Source organism: Neophocaena asiaeorientalis, unplaced genomic scaffold, assembly GCF_003031525.2.
Source record: "Neophocaena asiaeorientalis asiaeorientalis breed wild unplaced genomic scaffold, Neophocaena_asiaeorientalis_V1.1 scaffold209, whole genome shotgun sequence".
Classification (NCBI taxonomy): Eukaryota; Metazoa; Chordata; class Mammalia; order Artiodactyla; family Phocoenidae; genus Neophocaena; species Neophocaena asiaeorientalis.
In genome coordinates this window covers 578572-599026 of record NW_020172366.1, presented here as the reverse complement: position 1 = coordinate 599026, position 20455 = coordinate 578572, and the positions used below count along the sequence as shown (strand labels likewise).

General features: G+C 35.2%; 1 pseudogene; it reads left to right on the top strand.

Annotated features, from left to right (window-relative positions):
- The first annotated feature begins 15344 nt into the window (after positions 1-15344).
- LOC112415880 (R3H domain-containing protein 1 pseudogene) lies at positions 15345-18095 on the top strand (annotated as a pseudogene).
- Positions 18096-20455: the final 2360 nt, after the last annotated feature.

Below are 20455 nucleotides of genomic sequence, written 5' to 3'. Positions count from 1 at the left end.
AATAGTAAAAAAACCTTTATGGCTTCCTGAGTAAGAAAAGGTATAGTTCAATCATTAAGAGAGCAAACTCTGAAATTAGACTACCCAGATTTGAATCCTTCGTTCACCCCTTCCTGTCATTGTGCTCTTAGGCAAGTTCTTTTATCTGCCTATGTCATAACATTTTGATCTGAAAACTGGGCATAATTATAAAAAGTGCTTCATAGGATTGGTGGGGAATTGAGTGAGCTAATCCATGAAAGCACTTAAAACTTGAGTGGTATGGCGTAAGCACTCAGTCAATAGGAACTATTTCATATGCTCAACTCTACCATAAGTATTTTACATCATTATCATTTTTAAACCACTCTTTGAGCTACTGAGTTACTGAAGGTCACAGACTAAATAATTGGTTGATGAGCCCGGGACAAAAAAGAACCATGCTTATTAAAAAACAGCTTTTTCCTCGAATACTATGAATTTTGTAGCCTAGAACCCAGTAAGTTTTTATCTCCTTCTCCTTTGGGCAAATTACTCATTTTATTAATATACATTTGGGGATATCTGTGGCCAAGGTATAAAAAAACACATAAAAACATCTCCAAAATAATTTTTCATGTGGCGTTCAGCCTTCATTTTCTTTGAGAATGGATACTTGGGAAATTAGTAATATGTCTCCTCTATTTTTTTATGTTACAAATATTTAGGAAAGATTTAAAATTTTAGGCAGTATTACTTTTATAAGGAAAGACTAGACACATTGCTAAAGAATATCAGAGAATGGAGGATCGATTTCCATTTCCAGTGCAATAGAATATTGAAGGTAGTAAAAGATAGAAATGATCTTATCTCTACATACTTATCTGTTGTACTTATTAGTTGTTTTTTTTTTCCTATATTCATACCCCCTTCCATTTCTACACATATCTGCTGTTCTCTACGTGGCCTAAGCTTTTCCTTCAACATCGGTAATCATAGAGATGACTGATTTAGGACAGATCCCATGATGGTTATACTGTTCCATTTCAGTTCCACAATCCTCTAGCACAGGAGTCTCCAACCCCCGGGCCAGATTGACCAGTTAGGAACTAGGGCACCCAGCAGGAGGTGAGCGGCAGGCTACCAAGTGAAGCTTCATCTGCCGCTCCCCATTGCTCGCATTACCGCCTGAACTATCCCTCCCCCTCCCCAACCCTGTCCATGGAAAACTTGTCTTTCATGAAACGGGTTCCTGGTGCCAAAATGTTTGGGGACCGCTGCTGTAGCGCTCTTAGATTTACAGATGAGTTGCTGATGGTTAGATAGTTAAGTAAGTTACACATAGGATACCTGATAGTTAAATTAAATACACCCTTCTCCCCCAAAACTTGTGATTTTCTAAAATACTAGATTATATTGCTTTCTACTGATTTAATGTTTTCTACATTAGTTTTTGAAATGATAGTGGAACCGACACATGCTTGGGAATCATAACTCAAGCTGTAGGAATTGGCACTAGTTGACGCAAATGACTAATATGGTTTAATTTCCTTTCTAACAGTAAGCAACTTCTTAACCCAGAGGAATGGATATTGGATTGTTAGAATTTCCAATACTTTGGCAAGCATAGGGGGGAGAAATTATAGAGACTCAGAAACTATATAATCAGAAGTCTAGCTTTGGTCTGGAGATGGTAAATTATTATTTAAGATGGATCATGGCCTCAACTCATGAGGAAGCTTTTATTGCAAAACAGTGATAAAGATGTCCACAGGATTAGCTTTGAAACAGAGTTGAAAGTATAGATAAAATTAAAGGGTAAGACTGTTTTTCTTGTTTAGTGCTGTTTGCACCTATTTTCAGAGTTATTGCTCTATGGAGTACTTCCTGTCTCTAGTGCAGTGCCTGAATAAGGGTCATATCTAACTAAAGTAAGAGATTAATAAATATCCATATGAAATAGGAAAATTCTGTTGTCCACTTTAATTATATATTTAAGATTTAATACATTTTTAGGGTTAAAGATATACAAAAATTTGTTAATTTTAATTATTTCTAAGGAATAGTTATTTGTTAAACTGAAATTTACATTAAAAGGCTGAGTCATCTAACTCCAAGATGCAGAGCAATTTATTGAATTTAGGAATCTCTACTTGTGCCTCTTTCAATGCCTGAAACCATTCTTATTTTAATATTTCTCTCACCTTTTACCTTTTCTTAAATCACCCTTTTTTCTTTTCCTATAATAATGTTCTAAATTAAAATCTGAGAATCACGTGACCCAAAACACCATATTAATAAAATACTTTGATCTTAGTTATACAGTTCATATATTCTCTGATTGCCAAAGTAGATTTCATTGCTAGTTATGTTCATTTATAAAGCAGACTATTCAAATGTAGAAGTGGGAAAATTATATTCATAATCTTATGGTATCTTTTAGGTAAGCTAACAGCAATTTTTAATTGTGAAAGTGAAGAATCTTAAACATATTTAAATGATTTGCAAAGATTCTCTTAGCTTAAAAGATGAGAGTCTGCAAAATATGAACATTTTTTTCAATAAATAATAAATAGATATATGTTTGCAAATAAACAGTATCAACATGACTGAGTCTAAAATGTAGTTTCTTATGCAGAGAGGATTTCCCGGGAGAAACAAAGATAACAATCTAATTAAGCTGTTACTGTATGTAAATGAGAAATTGTAATTTAAGTTACTACAAAAAGGAAGAAATCTAAAAGCAAAATAACGTATTGTTTTATTTCAAACAAGTCAAATGATAAGTTTTCAAAGGAGTAGGTAAGCTTCACGTGATCAGGAGCTGAAGGGAATCGATTTGTAAAATATATATCATGATGGATAGCTTTTGAGTGTTAGCAGAAAGCCATATCATCACTTCACAATTAAAAATTCATTAGAATATGCGAGGCTAGGATAACCTTTAGTGAATAGAAGAAGCAGCATGTGAGAAATTTGAATGGGTACAAATGCTTAATATAATAATCAGTGCTCAAGCTAGTATACCTCAAAATAATAATTTATAAATATTCACACTCTAACAGTCTTACCACCAACTAAAAAACAAAAGTATGAATCTTGCTCCAATATTATTAAAATTAAACCATTTATTTTAATTACGCCATAGTATTAGTTAAAGCTAAATTGTTTATCTAAAATAAAAGAGACTATTCAAGTTCAAATGCTATATTCATGTTAAATATTCAAGTTCAAATTCAAGTTCTAGCTCTTTCAGGGAAACTTTTTCAGTGTCCACGAAGCACTATGATCTCTCTTTTAAACTCTCAAACCACTTTTCTATAAGTTACGGTATTTCTCATGTATAGGTAGACAGTGTCTCATTCAAAGACAGGGTAATCTTTAAGAAAAAAAAAAAGATTTTTGCAAATCTTAGGAAACTGAACAGTAATCTTTTGTACATAACAGGAGCTACATTAGCTTATGCAGTGAGGAAAAGAGAAATGAAAATATCCCTCTCATAGTTGAGTTTTCCCCTAGTGGTGGATTAAAAAACAAAAAAAAAAAAGTTTAGAGAAAGTGTGATTAAAAGCATTTTAAATGCATTCACTGGTAAATTCTCAAGAAAAACAAATTACTTATCCTATAAAATAAAACTCAGATTTAAAATAATAGCACACAAATGATAATGATTCACTAACTAGTAATTATCTGAACTCTGCTTGCTTTTGTGATGAAGTGTATTGTTGTTATTAATAAGATCTAAACAGACAAATTAAATATTTGAACAGTTTCTTCCAGACTTCATACAGATTCTGTATTTCATCTGTTAATTCACTCTTTCTATTTGAAGCATTGGGGACTTGAGAACCAAAACACTACCTGTAGTTCTATTTTATTCCTAATACATTCCTCACTTGAGATTTTCAATACTGCATCAAAAGGAAGTTCTTAAGGTGAATGTCCTCATTGTCATTCCAGAAAAATAATATGGTATTATCTCTTAGTGATGTGGCTCACATCTATAACAGTGCTAAACCCAACTTATTCCTTTATTTTTTTCAAAGTTTTAACTGCTTAGCAGGGAGATAGAGTAGGAACCTCATATCTGATTGCATACTTTCTGTTTTGCTCAAGAAATACAATTCAATTAACCATAGGCATTCTTCATTTATGCTTTACATTACATCCAGCTGTCTTGCTGAATATTTTCAAGTGTAATCATAATCTATTAGATAATTATTAATGGGTATTTCCTTCAAAATAAAATAAGTTTATCTTTAAGTTGAGTACTTATAAAATGCCTTGGGATTTTAAAAATGCCCCTTACAACAACAAAAAAGAATTTTTTCTATTCATAACATATTAAGGTTAATAAATTAAATGTCTTAATTATCTATAAATATTACATCTTAAGACTAATAACAACTGTAAACTTCATGTTACATTTAGGTTTTCCGGTATTTTTTAAAATCTCTAAATTAAGATTGTGTAGAGAACTGTCTTGAAGGGAAATATAAATCTGAGTGAATTTTTTTGTAACATTAGATAGAGTATGACAAATATTTTTCACATTAATGTGCATTTAAACAGAGGCCAAGCTAGAGCTTTAAGATAAGTGCATTAATTACTGTTAACCAGCAAACTTTCAGTTTACCAGCAGTTCAAGTGCCCAAATATTACAATTCCCTTAAAAAAGCATTAGTAGAAATTTTCTTTTTGAGTTCTCTGGCTTTCGATCGATTCAACGTGGGATATAGTGAGTTTTTTTCAAAAAAAATTGGCACAGATATTAGAATTCATATTTACATGTCCTTGAAGTTATGTATTTATTATTTTAACCACTTATTGTGTGGGTAACAGAAATCTCACAGGGGTTAAAATTGTGAATCATGCGAATATAAATACTTGGTCAAATTTTTGAATGTTAGAAGCATAACAAGCTTGAAGGTTTTAAAATAAATGTGAAAATATTAGACGACAATACAGAGCATCAGAATATATTAAAAATCTTCCCAAGTATTACTTTTAGAATTGGTTATACTTCCTATTGCAAAGATCTGGTTTCTTAACAGAAACTTAAATTTTATGGTTCTTTTTAACCAAAATCTCAAGAGATTGAAAATTTTTCTTTAGAACTATAAGAAAGAAGGGAGCTTGTAAAAGAAAATAATTTTTAAAAATTATCTTTCTATGGCAAGAATTTCTTAATCAAATTATTTTAGGAGCTCTTAATAATTTCATTAGTATATTAAACACATGTTAGAAAAGGATTTCACTGATTTTAAAAGTAAGGTCAGCATATACTTTTCACTCCATATGCAAGAAAAGATACCTAAGTTTTTAGTATAAAATTATTCAAAATTTTCAGTGTTAGTTGCTTCTCATAAATAATATACTTTGTAGTAGAAAAAATATATATGCAATCTTTAAAATATTTACTACAATAGCACTCTAAATGTTACTCATACTCTATAACATTTTAATTTTTTTCAGAAAACCTGGAATTTTAAATTTCTTACTTACATATAAGCATTTTTTGGTGTCATAAATGTGACCAAAAATACAGATTTTTCTTATGAAAATAAAATGTGAAAATCAAGTTTACTTTAGATATACAGCCAAGATGTGAGTCAATCTTATACAATTGTGGAAAATGTATTGTAATTAAATAAAATGGCTGATTGTCCTTCAACATTAATGCAGTTTGAAATCTAAAATATTAAGAAATAAGTTATTGGAAATGGAGCATTTAATAACAACTGTTACAATAGTCATGCTACAGAAGAGTACTTGGATGGTTGGGATCATTCCAACTTTTGCTAGGTAATTTTGCTGTATTATCATTTAAAATGTGTATGCTGACAGTGAATGTGTTTATGTGTATACTTGCATAAATAATGTCCAGGAAAATACACAAATATTAGAAGTAGTAACAATTACTCTCTAAGATTATTTCTAAATAGGTTCCAATACACAAAATAATAAAAATTGAGCTTCTGTACTTTACAATTTAGATGTTATATCACATTTATCTCAATACATTGAAACTGTAATTGCAAATAATTGAACTTCCAATACACAAGTAAATGAAACTGCTGAACCAAAAGGAAATTAGCATTGATTGCAGTTTGAGTAACTGAACAGATCTGGTAGTTCTGATTTATCGAGGTGGAAACTAGTACTAAACCCATTAACACAGAAGTATAATTAAAGTGTTGTGATTTTTAGCAACAAATGCAAGAGGAGGAAACAACCATAAAAATATCCTTTTATTTTGATAATGAAAATCAATATGAAAATTGCAAGAGTAGTGCTCTCAAATTAATGCCAGGCAACTAAAAGAAAACTAAACACACAATTATATTTTGATAGACCCTATAAATATTAAAGAAACTACATGATTGGTATATTGATGTTTGTTTAGCTTTCATACCTGGAATTAATACTTGGAGCAACAGTGCATAATTTCTTGGAAGAACTCTGTAAAATGGGGATACCAACTGCTTACTTCCTTAAATAATTAACACTGCATCTTATATAACATTTACCAAGTAAATCCAAAGAAAAATTACATTATGTCCATTGTTACATAATACTTTTAGCCAAAAAGAGTCTATTCAACTGAAATGAAGATAATTTACACAAATCTCCATATCACTTTATGTAAACACAACAAAGTTTTGTTGCAACTGTGTTTCATGGTCCTCCATTAATAACTCATTCCACTAAAAAGATTATTAGGCAACCAAAAATACCATCTGCTCTCATTCTTTAAGTCAATTCTATTTTATGACAGTGTTTACAAGACAAATCTACTTCAGATTAATTAATTTTATAGGTGAGAAATGTATTCAGCTTGTTATTGTATTTCTCATGATATAATTTTAATGAATTAATCACTCATTTAAACTTCGCTGCCTCCGACCTGAATAAAATCACTGAAACTGTCACCGAGAGTAATTCCGACTGAATTTACAAGTGGCCAGTACAAGCCTTCTTAGTAATAACTATTTTGAATTATCCAAATTGATGAAACCAAAGTGAAACCAATAAAAGGAATTAAAGAAATTACCCATGTAGTATCCAAGCTAATTAAGACCGGTCAGCTATGACTTTTGGCTAGAATTCCACTTGTGCTCACATTTTACTTGAATTAAATTACTATTAACAATGCTTCTGTTGCTATTATTCCCATTCATGCCCATCTACCTCTTCCTTTTCTACTTTATCCTCTTCCTCCTCCTGATGGTATTGCTACTCTTCATATTGGTGCTGTTGCTGCTAGAGGTATTGTAATTACTGCTACTGCAGAGTCATAGCAAACAATTCATGTTTCAGCTCTATCTGCATAGAGTATGCTGATCCTTGTGTTGGGTATTACTGGCTAACTGGCTTTGGATTATTTATTTATATTAAACAAGATGATGTTCATTATCTTAATCAGCTCTAATCATTGCATTGAAGACATCTATTTATCGAGTCCTACCTCTCCTCTTAAAATCTAGCTCTCTAGGGTCCTCATATTAGATGTAGATAGTGTTAACATCTTGATTAAAGAAGAATCACATTACGTATTTTAACTTTTAGGGTCAAATTCACGTGGTGAGGGGAGGGGCCACATAGAAGTCAAAGTAACCAAAATCAGATCCTTTTTTCTTTTAAGAAACACATTACCCATAGATAAATCATCAATTTAATACTGAGGCTAAAAAGGAAATTTTATAAAAGGAAAAATATAAAAGAGAAAAAGAAAGTAATCTCTACTGAGAATATTCTGTATTGAAAGTAACCACACAACTTTCGTAAGAGGGGAAACAGTATAATTGAGAAATGATGTTTTACATGCTTTCATTACTTGGGGTTAAGTAATATTTTATGAAAAAGTCAATTGAAGACAAGTCAAAATATTTGGGTGGTATTACTATCATCCAAATTTGAAAAAAAAATACTATTGATTCCATGAAAAATAGTTACAGGCTTAAATTTAAATTATCAACTTTATTAACTATAAGAATGAAATGACAACATCAGTGCTGCTTTTTTGCCACTAAAATGGGGATACCTGGCTGCAATCTATTTTCCCATCATAGTTAGGGTGATCTCTAAGAAGATAAATTTGTTGCTTCATACTCTGTTAAAAAATTACATCACATTGCAATGGTGTGTTGGTTCACAAAGTGGCCCCCATACTCATACAGGGCAAGGAGAGACTGAAGAAAGAGGCAGATCACTCCAGAGTGTTAGGTGGCAGTTTTAATAAGCAAGGGAACTTACACATTAGGCTTGTCTTGGGAGACCAAAAGGCCCACCTGCCAGAATCTTAAAAGTTTATGTAGAGGCCTTAACTGGATTCAGTCACATATACCATCCAGATAGTCTCAACGCCACATTGCTTTTTCAAGGCTGTGCCTTTAAAAATGGTCCCCACTGTGGGACCGGTGGGCAGAATGTATATTCCAAGGATGGGGAGGAGGTGAGGAGTCTTTGATTCCCTGGGGCCAGCTTGCAGTTCAACCAGCTGTCACCTCCATTCAATGACCTCCTCCGACATGGTAAGAGAATTCAGCTTCTATGACAACCTCAAAAAAATGTACAAGTTTGCACCATCTGTCAAGCTTTATCTAATCCTGCCATCCCCCATTCTCCCTACACTTTGTCCTAGTTTACTTTTGTTTTGTGAACACACATTTTCCTGAGTAAGGAAAGTTACATATGGTGTGCCTTCTTTCTAGGAGGTCTCTTCCTTCTTCCTCCATAGGCTTGATCTTTTCATTTATTCAGTTATCATCACTCTCAATTTATACATTACATTCCTCTAAGAGATTCTCACTGTTTGAACTACATAAAAAGAGGATACCCCCCTCCCATGTTTTCTCTTACACCCTACAATCATTTTCTTTTAGAGAATTCACTACAATTAAGGGTTTTTATTTTGTTTGTTCACTTAATTTTTTTATTATCTATGCTTCACTAGGTTGCCTCATGAGTGTAGGACCATACATGTTTTACTTGTTGTATTCTAGCTAGTAACACAGTATCTTCAGTACCTAGCTACTCAATAAATATTTGTAGAGTGAATGATTGAATGTATGCCTTAATTTGTTGATAATTTGAGAAGCATCAACCCTGAGGCACTTTTCTAGTGATTAATACTGAAACCAAATAATCTAATAGGCTGTATATTTTTCTGGTTCATATCTAGCTCTCAGAATCTTCTTTGCTTTCAGAGATCTTATTTAAATAAAATATTTGGGGTTTCTACTAATCATGACATTTTGCAATCAACTAAATGTGGAATATAGTAAGCTAAAATATTGAGCTAATGCAAAATATTATAAAATATAACTAAGAGCATAATATCCAAAATCAATTGTGAAGATAGGAAGGTATGTCCAAGTACATTAAAATAATTAAAACACTTGAAGTTATAATACAGATCCATAAAACAACTTATGAACTCGCTATTAATAAGCTCCACAAATTTGAGCCTCTGCTGCTAAGAAAAAGTAGGGTTTCATGTATAGTAGAAAGCATGATGATGACAAACAAGCAGCAATGGTTGCCTCACATGGCAACCTGGGTATTTCAGGTTGAGACTTTTGTGTCCTTTGTTAATGGTTTTGTTTTGTTTTGACTCAGGAGATCAAGGGTTTTTTATGTACATTGAGAGACAAGAAGACATATCAAATAAGCATTATATTTGTCAAGAGATTAGAGACATGTCTAATAAAGCATTATAATAGGAAGATATTCATTTATATTATTAGTTGTGAAGCTAAACAGTTTAGTTAAATAACCCAAGTGCAAAATCACTGTAGGCCTGGCAAGTCACACATCTCTGAACTATAAAGCATATGTCAGTCCCATGGAGTGAGGAAGCAGAGAAATAACAAATGTGGATTTCCACTCTAATAGACTGAGGAAACAATGCCCAAGAAAGAGTTCTTAGTGGTAGGACACCATCTTGGAAAATATCTTTAACTTATACGTTAGAAAAGGGAACATACATTTTTACATAATACTGAGTGACAATAATACTATAAAAATAATAATATTTTAAAAGAGTGCACAGATCCTTATTTTTGACTAAATGTGAGAACTTACTATGTGAAAACAAAACCATGTCATATTTTCCATATGTTTGTTTGAGGGAAACCTCTCATAGATAACATGACCATGGCAAGCTTTTGAAGAAGTGATATTTGTATTAGTTTCTACTGCTACTGTAACCCATTACCACAAATACAGTGACTTAAACACAAATTTATGTTAGAAGTCTGGAGATCAGAAGTCTAAAAATAGGTCTGCAAGGTTGTATTCCTTCTGGAGGATTTATGGGAGAATCTGTTTCCTTGCCTCTTTCCAGCTTCTAGATGTTGCCTAGCTTCCTTGTTTTGTAGTCCTTCCTCCATCTTTGGAACCAGCAGTATACCATCTTTTCTCCTCTCTGACTTCTGCTTCCATTCTCTCTTATTCTCTCTCTGAATCTTTATAAAGATCCTGTGATTACATTGGACAAGCCTAAGTATGCTAGGATAATCTCATCTCAAGAACCTGAAGTTAGTTGAGTGTGAAAAGTCCCTTTTACCATGTAAGGTAACATTCACAGATTCCAGGAATTAGGACATGGACTTTTTCTTTTTTTTTTTTTTGCGGTACGCGGGCCTCTCACTGCTGTGGCCTCTCCCGTTGCGGAGCACAGGCTCCGGACGCGCAGGCTCAGTGGCCATCGCTCACCGGGCCTAGCCGCTCCACGGCATGTGAGATTTTCCCGGACCAGGGCACGAACCCGTGTCTCCTGCATCGGCAGGCGAACTCTCAACCACTGCGCCACCAGGGAAGCCCCTGGACTTTTTTGAGGGATCATTATTCAGCCTAATATTTAAGCTGAATTCGCAAGGAAAATCAGTCAGTGACACAAAAACTGGAAAAAACCTTGTCTTAGTTTGAATTCCCTGGAGAGCCCACACTCAGTCTAGTATTTGAGGGCAGGCGGTTTATTTGGGAAGTGATACCAGGAAGTACAAGTGAGAATAGAGAATTGAAACAGTGAAGAGAAAGTAGCTGATAAATGATGTGCTAATGAAAAAAATATATACATATGAGTAACTGGAGCTTAATCCTCCCAGGTACTCTTTGAGCAGCACATATCAAACCTGTACCAATGGGATATAGAAAGCCTGGGAGTTGTGCCTGACATTCCAATCTCTCACCAGTTGAGGGACATGAAATCCCTACTATGCTGCTAGACACAAAAGCTAAGCAAGCTCACAAAATTATCAAGAAAACCTTTAGGCAGAACAGCAGAGAAACCAGGAGGAGAGAAGCAATGGTGCTTGATGTGGGAGGCTGTCAGCTCTTCATGAGTACACTGGGAACTCAGGAGGTTGACCAGATATTTTTTTTTAAGACAACAATAGTATCTGGTCCAGATGGCAACAATAATAAGACATTACAGGACACACCCAAGGCATTCAAAAGTCTTGCAACATAATGTAGTATATGAAACTACACTGTTGAAATAATTAGAGAAAAATAATGCATAATAATGCATTACATGATTTGAAACAAATATACATTATTGCAAGAAAGTATTTTTAAAATGGAGTTAGAGGAGCTATGAGTTTGGTCTGAATGGTAAGTTGATTTGCAGACCTATAGACTGGCAAAAAAGAGTTTGGATAGACAAAAAGAAGAAAGATTTGTGAAGATAGAGAAAACAATACAAGCAAAATTTTAAAAACTATGATTATACATATTATAGCATGTTTTGCAATAAGAAGAATATACTGGATGGAAAATAGTGTTTTGATTTTAAGGTAAAAAGATTGCTAGGTAGCCTGCCAATAATAATTATTTGGTTCAGACACTCAAAATAATAGCTATTAAATATCTAATATGTGTTAGACACAGTTTCAGACACTGGCTTTATATCATTGAATGAAACAGTGAAAAGCCCTAGCCTTCAAGCTGTTTCCATACTTGACGTTTATGTAAAACTTTACAATTACCAAAAGGTAACATGGGCTCATATATAAAGTTTATCTTTATATATAATCTGTATAATACAAATAATGAATATATTGAAGCATGATTCATGACATAATCAAAGCACACATGTATTTTCTTTCCTACCATCCTTTTGAAATATATTCAGTATGGAGTATTTTTTTTTTGCTTTCACTAAATAAAAATTTCTCAGGTGCATGACTTATTCTGGTAAACTTTCATATAAGTTTACAAAACTATTTAGATTACAAATATAGCATCATTTTTCTATTCAACCTTTCCAACATATTCAATTGTAAAACTTCTCCTTACACACAGAAATGACATTTAAGCTCAGAATTGTGTACCATCTGAGGGCAGACACTGGCATCTTGTCCCCTCCATAAATAAAAGACTTTGGCAGATCAAAATCAGTCATTAACACTCCTCTCTCTTTCTCAAGTCAGCTCTTTTACTTTTCTCCCTTTTTAGCTATAGTTTAGGTCCCTGCTAGCATCAATATGGGAGGAGGTGAAAATGTTGGAAGCTGTCTGATGAGCATGCCTCCTACAAGCACACATATAGCAGGGTAGCCAACCTCTCCTGAAAAGAAGATTTGGGAGATACATCCCCATGTCTACCACATTCCACCTATGTCATTACTCAGCTCTGTATCTCTAAATATGTTTGCTTGAGGAACAACTCTTACAGAATTCCAGTTGTCCTCTTTTCCTAAGAGAAAACATAGAAAAGGAAAAATGACAGCCCAGTCTGATTCAGTTATTCTTAAGGGCCACAATATATAAATACTGTCTTCCCAAAAGTAAGATGTATTAAATCAAAACAAGAATCACATATTCTCCATCTAGGAGCAAGTTGAATTTATTAAAATAGTTATTAGGACTTTGTTTTTAGTGATAGGTTATGATTAGATATATTGTTGGTACTGGTATTTGTTGATAGATGATATCAATATTTGTTGAAAGATCCATCAAATACATTTTTGCCTTTTCAAATGCAGTATATACAAACTTGAAGCTAGTATTGAATTGTACATGTAAATACTGATGAATCTTGTCAGAGCATCTGTATAAAGTAATAAATGTGGAACACGTATAAAAAATAAATACAGTCTCGCTGTGGCATACTTAATAATTGCATATTTCTGGTTGTTCACTTTTGTCCTGGTATTACATGGCCATGAATTTCACATTAAATAAAATGGCTCAGCAACTGTTATGATACTTTAAAACAAACATGTTAGTACTCCCTGTAAAGAGAAACACAATTTATTGCAGATGTCAAATCTTTATTACTTTTCTGGCTAACGGCAGAAAAACTTGAAGAATGAATCTAAATGTGTTCACACTGAAAACAGAGATTATATAAAACAAGTGTGGCAGCCCCTTGTTTAAAGCACCTCAAAGTTACCAAAAGATTTTGGAAGTGATAGGTCACAAGGTTTTACCTAGATAGGAAGAAAAGGAATGATGAAAATAAGTTTTGGCTCCCAAATGGTTTCCCTCACTCTCAACATTTGTTTACTGACTAGGGCAAAGAGCAAATATGTTTTTGCCATTTTGTCAAAGGAGGGAGATCAGTTTTCCTCAATGAATACCAATTTACTCTCTCTCTCTCTGTTTCTCTCTCTCCTTACCAGAGGCAGCAGGAATTATTGAGAAATCCTGTGCTACTATCTACCTGTACTTAGGCAAGCAGTTCTTAACCCTTACTGCACAATAAACTCTTTTGGAGTCCTAGTAAATTACATCAGTTCTCAACCCCCTTCTCTCCCCATCAAATCTCTGGAGGTAGGTTTCCAGCAAAGGTAATTTTTTTTTGTAGGACCACCAGGTGGTTCTAAGACATAGCCAGGATTGTGTACTTCTGCTCTATCAAAGCAATCTAGAAAACATACACACACACACACACACACACACACACACACACACACAATTTCAAATTCCTAATTATAAAGATCCATCAGTCCAATATCAAATGTAAACTTTCACTTTATATAAGAAAATGTTCAAAGTCATATTCTTGATTAGTGGTTTTAACAGGGTTTGAGTATAACTTAAAAGGGTAGGTTCTATGTGATATGATCTTATAAAATGAAAAAAAAAATAATAATCTCTTTCATATTGAAGATATTCTAGAAGGCTGAATAAAACTTTTCCACCCCATTGATCTGTACAAATGTAAATTCTATTATGTTGGTGTCTAAGTCAGTTTAGGCTGCTCTAACAGAATACCACAGATAGGCGGCTTAAACAGCAAGAATTTATTTCTCACAGTTCTACAGACTGGGAAGTCCGAGATCAAGTGGACAGTAGATCCAGTATTATACTGAGAGCACTCTTCTTTTTTTGCAATCAGCTGACTTCTAGGTGTGTCCTCACATGGCAGAGAGCAAGAAAGAGGGAAAGAAAGTGCTCTGGTCTACACTTATGAGGACACTCATCATATTCATGAGGGCTCCACCCTCATGACCTAATTACTTCCCAAAGACCCCACTTCCTAATACTATCACATGGTGGGCTGAAATATTAACATATGACTTTGGGGGAGACCCAGCATTCGGTCCATAACAGTGAGCTAAGGGTGGTCTAAATTCTGAGAACAGAAAGGACAGTGCTTCTCTGTAAAAACAAAACAAAACAGGAGAATTATACATTCACTCTTAAAATGTAATATTAAGTAATTCTTCACCTGAAAAAAACTGAATCAAAAGAACTACTTGAAAGTATACAAAACATGCGTTTTAATTATGTTTAAACTGTTACACTTTGGCTCATTAATCACCACATTATATAAGACCAAGATAATTATTTTACATGAATAAAAGGGATTTTATATTATAGATTAGTATTACATAAAATGTTCAAACTAATGTCTAATATTGATGTATTCAATAAATAAAAATGTAAAGATTGGCAATAAGATTTTTAAATATAATGATATTCTTATAGTAAATAATCAAAGCCTGTATTCAAGATAAAATAAGCCTGGTGGTGGGAACGGGTGGGATTTTGCCAGCCGTGACTGCCACTGGAGCCTGTGTCAGGGCTGGTGATGGGGTTAATTCCCTTTCGTAAGACTCTTAACTTGCACCCACCCAGCCCCTCCGTCGCCTTGCTGCGCCGCGCTCCAAACGTCTCCTCCTCAGTAACACGGGCCCCTGAAAGGTATGATATATTTTATTCTAGACAGTCCAGGAATCTACAGTGGTGACAAGGACATGGGACTCCTCCTGCCAGATTCCAAATTGGTCAAGACAATTGACATCCTGGCTGACAACTGTGAGAAAAATCCTTGGATTATTTTATTTTATTTTTGCAGGACACCACAATTCCACATCCATGGGACACATCAGGCTTCAAGTTCCCTGTAGAATTCTAAAATAACCTTTGCTAATGAGGATGTCTGATACTGTTACTGTAAAAAATGAAACTGAAGCAATGAAGGATTTGGAGGCAGAAGTGAAAGATACAACCAGAGTTGTAAATCTTATCAAATCAGAAAACTATGGGAAGATTTTGGCAGAGAAGAATGAACATTGCATTGACAACAATATTGATTTGCAGGGGAAAATTCAGATACAGGTAACACAATCATTTGGAAAAGAGGAGAAGCCCTCAAAAGGGGAAGCAGAAGAAGAAAAAGCCAGTGATAAGTTGCCCAGAAAAAATGTTATCAAGAGATTCTAGGTCAAGAATACACTGATTCAACCAGCATAGGTCTACATGAATTTTTAGTAAATACATTAAAAAAACAATTCCAGGGACAGTATGATGCTGTTGAAATTGGAACAAGAAATTTTAGATTCCATTGGTAATAATGAGTCTCCACGTAAAAAATTCCACCCAATGACATCTTACCATAGGATGCTATTACACAGAGTCGCTGCTTACTTTGGATTAGACCATAATGTTGATCAGAGTGGGAAGTCTGTCACAGTAAACAAAACTAGCAATACAAGAATACCTGATCAGAAATTTAATGAACATATTAAGGATGATAAAGGTGAAGACTTTCAGAAATGATATATCCTCAAGAGAGGATACTTTTGACAAAGATGATACCCAGATGAGAATACATTTGAAAGCTTACAGAAGAAGCAAATCTATAGAAGAAAGAGAAGAGTACCAGAGAGCTAGAGACCGAATATTTTCCCAAGATCCCCTGTGTTCCCAAGAGAATTATATTATTGACAAAATAATCCAAGACGAGGATGCTAGTAGCACCCAGCAGAGGTGCCAGATATTTAGAGTTAATAAAGATTCTTCAGGGAGAGCAACAGATAGCCATCAAAGCAGCAATGAGAACGAGTTGAAGTACTCTGAATCACGACCCTGGAGCAGCACAGATTCAGACAGCTCTCTCTGAAACTTCAAGCCTGCAGTAACCAAAGCCAGCAGCTTCGGTGGAATTTCAGTTCTGACAAGAGGTGATAGTTCTGGAAGAAGCAAAAGCATAGGCAGGCTTTCAAAAACAGGTCAGCCCTTCATAAACCCAGATGGGAGTCCAGTTGTGTATAATTCTCCTATGACTCAACAACCAGTTAGAACCCAAGTGTCTGGACCTCCACAGCCACCTCTGCCTCCCCTATCACCTCAACAACAAGCAGCTCAGCATATTTTCTCACAGCAGGACAACCATGGGTCTCAGTGTAGCCACCTGAGTCTTGCCCGCCAGCCATGTGCAGATGGTTCTGATACTCAAGCCACCATGTTCCAGTCCACTGTTGTTCTTCAGTACAGCAGTCTGGTTATATCACGACAGCAGCCTCCCCCACCACCACTGCCTCGTCTTCCTCCCCTACCTCCTGGGCAGCCAGTCCCTACTGCTTGCTATTCCGCCTCTGGTCATCATGTCAGCCAGCCTGTGCTCCAGCAGCAAGGACATATTCAGCAGCCCTCTCCACAGATGCCAGCCTGTTATTGTGCTCCAGGCCACTACCACTCCAGTCAACCTCAGTATTGCGCAGTCCCTTCTGTCCATTACAATTCACATCTAAACCAACCACTACCCCAGCCCGCCCAGCAGACAGGTTATCAAGTTATGCCCAACCGGCAGCAAAACTACCAGGGGATAGTTGGAGCTCAGCAACCCCAGGGTCAGAGCCTAGTTGGTGGCCAGCCCAACAGCATTGGAAATCAGATTCAAGGAGTGGTCATTGTCTATCCTTCAGTGCCATCATTTCAGGTTTCACTGCCTCAAGGTTCTCAAGGAATTACCCATCAGATTATCAACAGCCTGCTATGTTTCCTAATCATTCTAATCAAGGATCTATGCCTACAGCAGGAATGCCAGTTTACTACAGCATTATTCCACCAGGCTAACAAAATAATTTAAGCTCCTCAGTAGGTTACTTGCAACATCCAGGATTAGAACAAGTACAGTTGCCTCGAACTACTTCACCATGCAATTCCCAAGCAGCTCCAAGGCCACCAGTGTGCAGCTGTGCCATGTCCACCACCTGGTGGTGGAATGGTGACGATGCAGCTCAGTGTACCAAACAATCCACAATCTTGTGCCCATCCACCCCCACAGTGGCAACAAAACTAATATTATGGTGATCACCAGAGAGGACAGAAGTGTATGGAATTTAGCAGTAGAGACAATATTGTTCAGGAGATGCCAGATACCCGTTACTTGGCCAGCCCCTGCAGTACAACCCTCCTGCTGTTCTGCACAGACACATTCCAGCCCAACAGGGTCAGCCTGGCAACAGGCATGGAAACCGAGGAAGGAAACAAGCTAAAAAAGCTGGATCCACTGCCCTTGGTGCAGGAGAAGCAGTTGTTGGGAAGGTCTTGGAAATTACTGAACTACAAGATGGAATAACTCGTGTGGAAGCTGAGAAGCTTTTTGGGGAACTCTTTAAAATTGGTGCCAAGATCTGGTGGCTCTGGGACCCCCAGTCCCAGCCCCAGCTGCGTTATCACCTCCTCTGCTGTGGCAGTGGGGACAGCACTGTCAACCCTGAAAGCTCTAAACCTAGTGACTTGGCCTCCATGTACACTGTCTTAGCCACATTCCCCTCCATCTCGGCTGCACAGAATTCTCTGAAGAAACAAATTAACTCAGTTAACGAGTTTAAGCTGAGAACGAGCAAGAAGCATTATGACTTTCACATTTTGGAAAGAGCAAGTTCTCAGTAACAGCCACTTTGGACCCATGGCCTTTGTGATTCCCCTGTCCTCACCCATCTTTAACTGGCTTGGTATTTGGAGCTTCTGCTAACATGAGACTCCTAGGATGTGTGGTCATGGCATTACAACTTCTGAAGACAGGCCAGTGATCCAGCAAAGGCGTGGTGGGGAATATACATTTCACCCCAGATGACTGTAGGAATTCACATCAGAATGATACAGAGTTAGCAGCTTTTTCTGAGGAAATGCTGTTCAACTGCCTCCTAACTTTTATAGTTATTTTGTTTTATATTTCTGAATTCTTGTATCAGCTCTATTGTACAGCAAATTATTCTTCAAAATGATTACAACCAGTTGCAACCTGTATTTCTTTTTTTGAAGCCAGCACAGTGTGATCCAACATAGAATTTTAGGGGAAAAGAATGCAGGAGTGTAATAACCAAGTCACAATGGTGTACTGTCTTTGGGGGGCTGGAGAGTGACTAAGGAGACCCCACAAATAGAAGACTATTCTTCCCCTGTATCTCTAAACACAGAAACAATTTCCCGAAAATATAGAATTCCCTCATAGGGTCTTTTCCTTATTCACTTAGGTCATATAAACATTAAGTGTAAAGTAAATTTTGTTCTTAACACTTCTTAATCAAACCACTTAGGTTCAAAGGGGAATAGGAATCATTCTAGGCAGGAAAATACTTCCTTTTTTTTTTTTAAGTCTCCCTCCAATAATTAAATGCCACTTATTTTCATTCCCTTCCTTGTGGATTTTTTTGTCACCTGAGGAAATGCATTTGATGAGTGCTGGAAACTTCTTAAGTGGTTTAAAATGTGTTTTCATTGTTTGCAGCAGATCGCTGGACATCAAAGATTCATTGCACTTATGAACAAGGAACCTGTTTTTCAATTTACAAGGCTGTACAATGTGTGCTGATGCAAGCCTTTTTTAGTTCAAGAGAATAAATGTTTACAAATATATACCCACTTTGTCTTTTGTAAATTAAAATCATGCTTTTAAATGAGAAAAAATAAAAGATAAAATAAACCCACTGCAATGCACTTTATTTTAACTACGTTTAGTGATTGTCCAAAAAGTAATTCTCAAATTAGAAAAATTATGCTTCATGTATATCAGGAGTACTATCTTCCTGTTTACAACAAGGTTTTAATCACCTTGATTTTTATAATTACTCCAATAAAATATTTATAATACCTTCTCATATTACAATTATAAATACTTATTTGTGGTAATCTAAATTTTACTTATGACATTAAGTTCAATTTAATGACTTATTTCTAAATATTTGGAGGAAAAACATTTTATTTTATCCTCTATTAGAAGAATATCAACTGTTTCTAAAAGCAACTGTCAGTTTTACTGTATTTACTATGGCAACAAGCCTAGTTATTATGTGTGTATGATTTATTTTCAGCAGATGTATAATTATTTCTAAAACAAGCAGATATATACACTTACAAAATTAACTTTTTAAATTTGAAGTTGTAAAGCATGGTAGTTCTAAATCATAGAACTTAAAACCCTTAAAACTTCCACTTTTCATGCCTGATTTAAAAATAATATTTAACACTTCTGACAAAAAGAATCTTATAACAGAATTCACTTACTGGAATAAAGAAGCGCAATAGATAATAGGCTTGCCACCTAATTTTTTCTCCTTTACCCTTGGTACCAGAATGACTTAGTACTTATGATGGCCAGGACACCACAGTCCCTTTAATGCTCAAAGCAGTAAATCCTTCCAAATTAAGATTTCATCTTGATTGTAACCACCTGACTCTTTGATAGACCTCAGAGCTATTCATTTTGCTGTTTTGTAGTATAATCATTATACAACTACACAATGCTCCCTACCAGTCTTGTCATTAGGGTGATATAAATTTGTTCCTCTACTTCTGAACTTCCAACAAGGTGACAGTCCTCTGTTAATGGAAGCCTTGCGAATACCAAGGAGAGAATTGTGGCAGTATCACAAAGTGTTATCCCAATCAGGGGAAGCAAAAGTGTATGTATAGCTTAGTGATAGAATAATTCTAATTTTCAAAGTGAAAAATCAGGGAAATAAAATTTTCTTTCAGGAAATTTGACTGCTTTTTATAAAATAACTTTGTTGCATGATTAGACCAAAAATCTCCTTTTTTACTCTGCTTTATCATACATACATGCCCATCACTGCTGATATAATCCTAAATCTTCTAGGAAGATGGGAAAACCAATAGGATTCTAATTTTAAAACTAGCTAAACTTCAGATATATTTGTACTGCCCTGAACAAAAGATTCTCCTCTGGCTTTATGTTCTTCCCCATGTGGGGTCCACAGACTCTCCTTTTCGGAGATAGTGATGACTTTCCT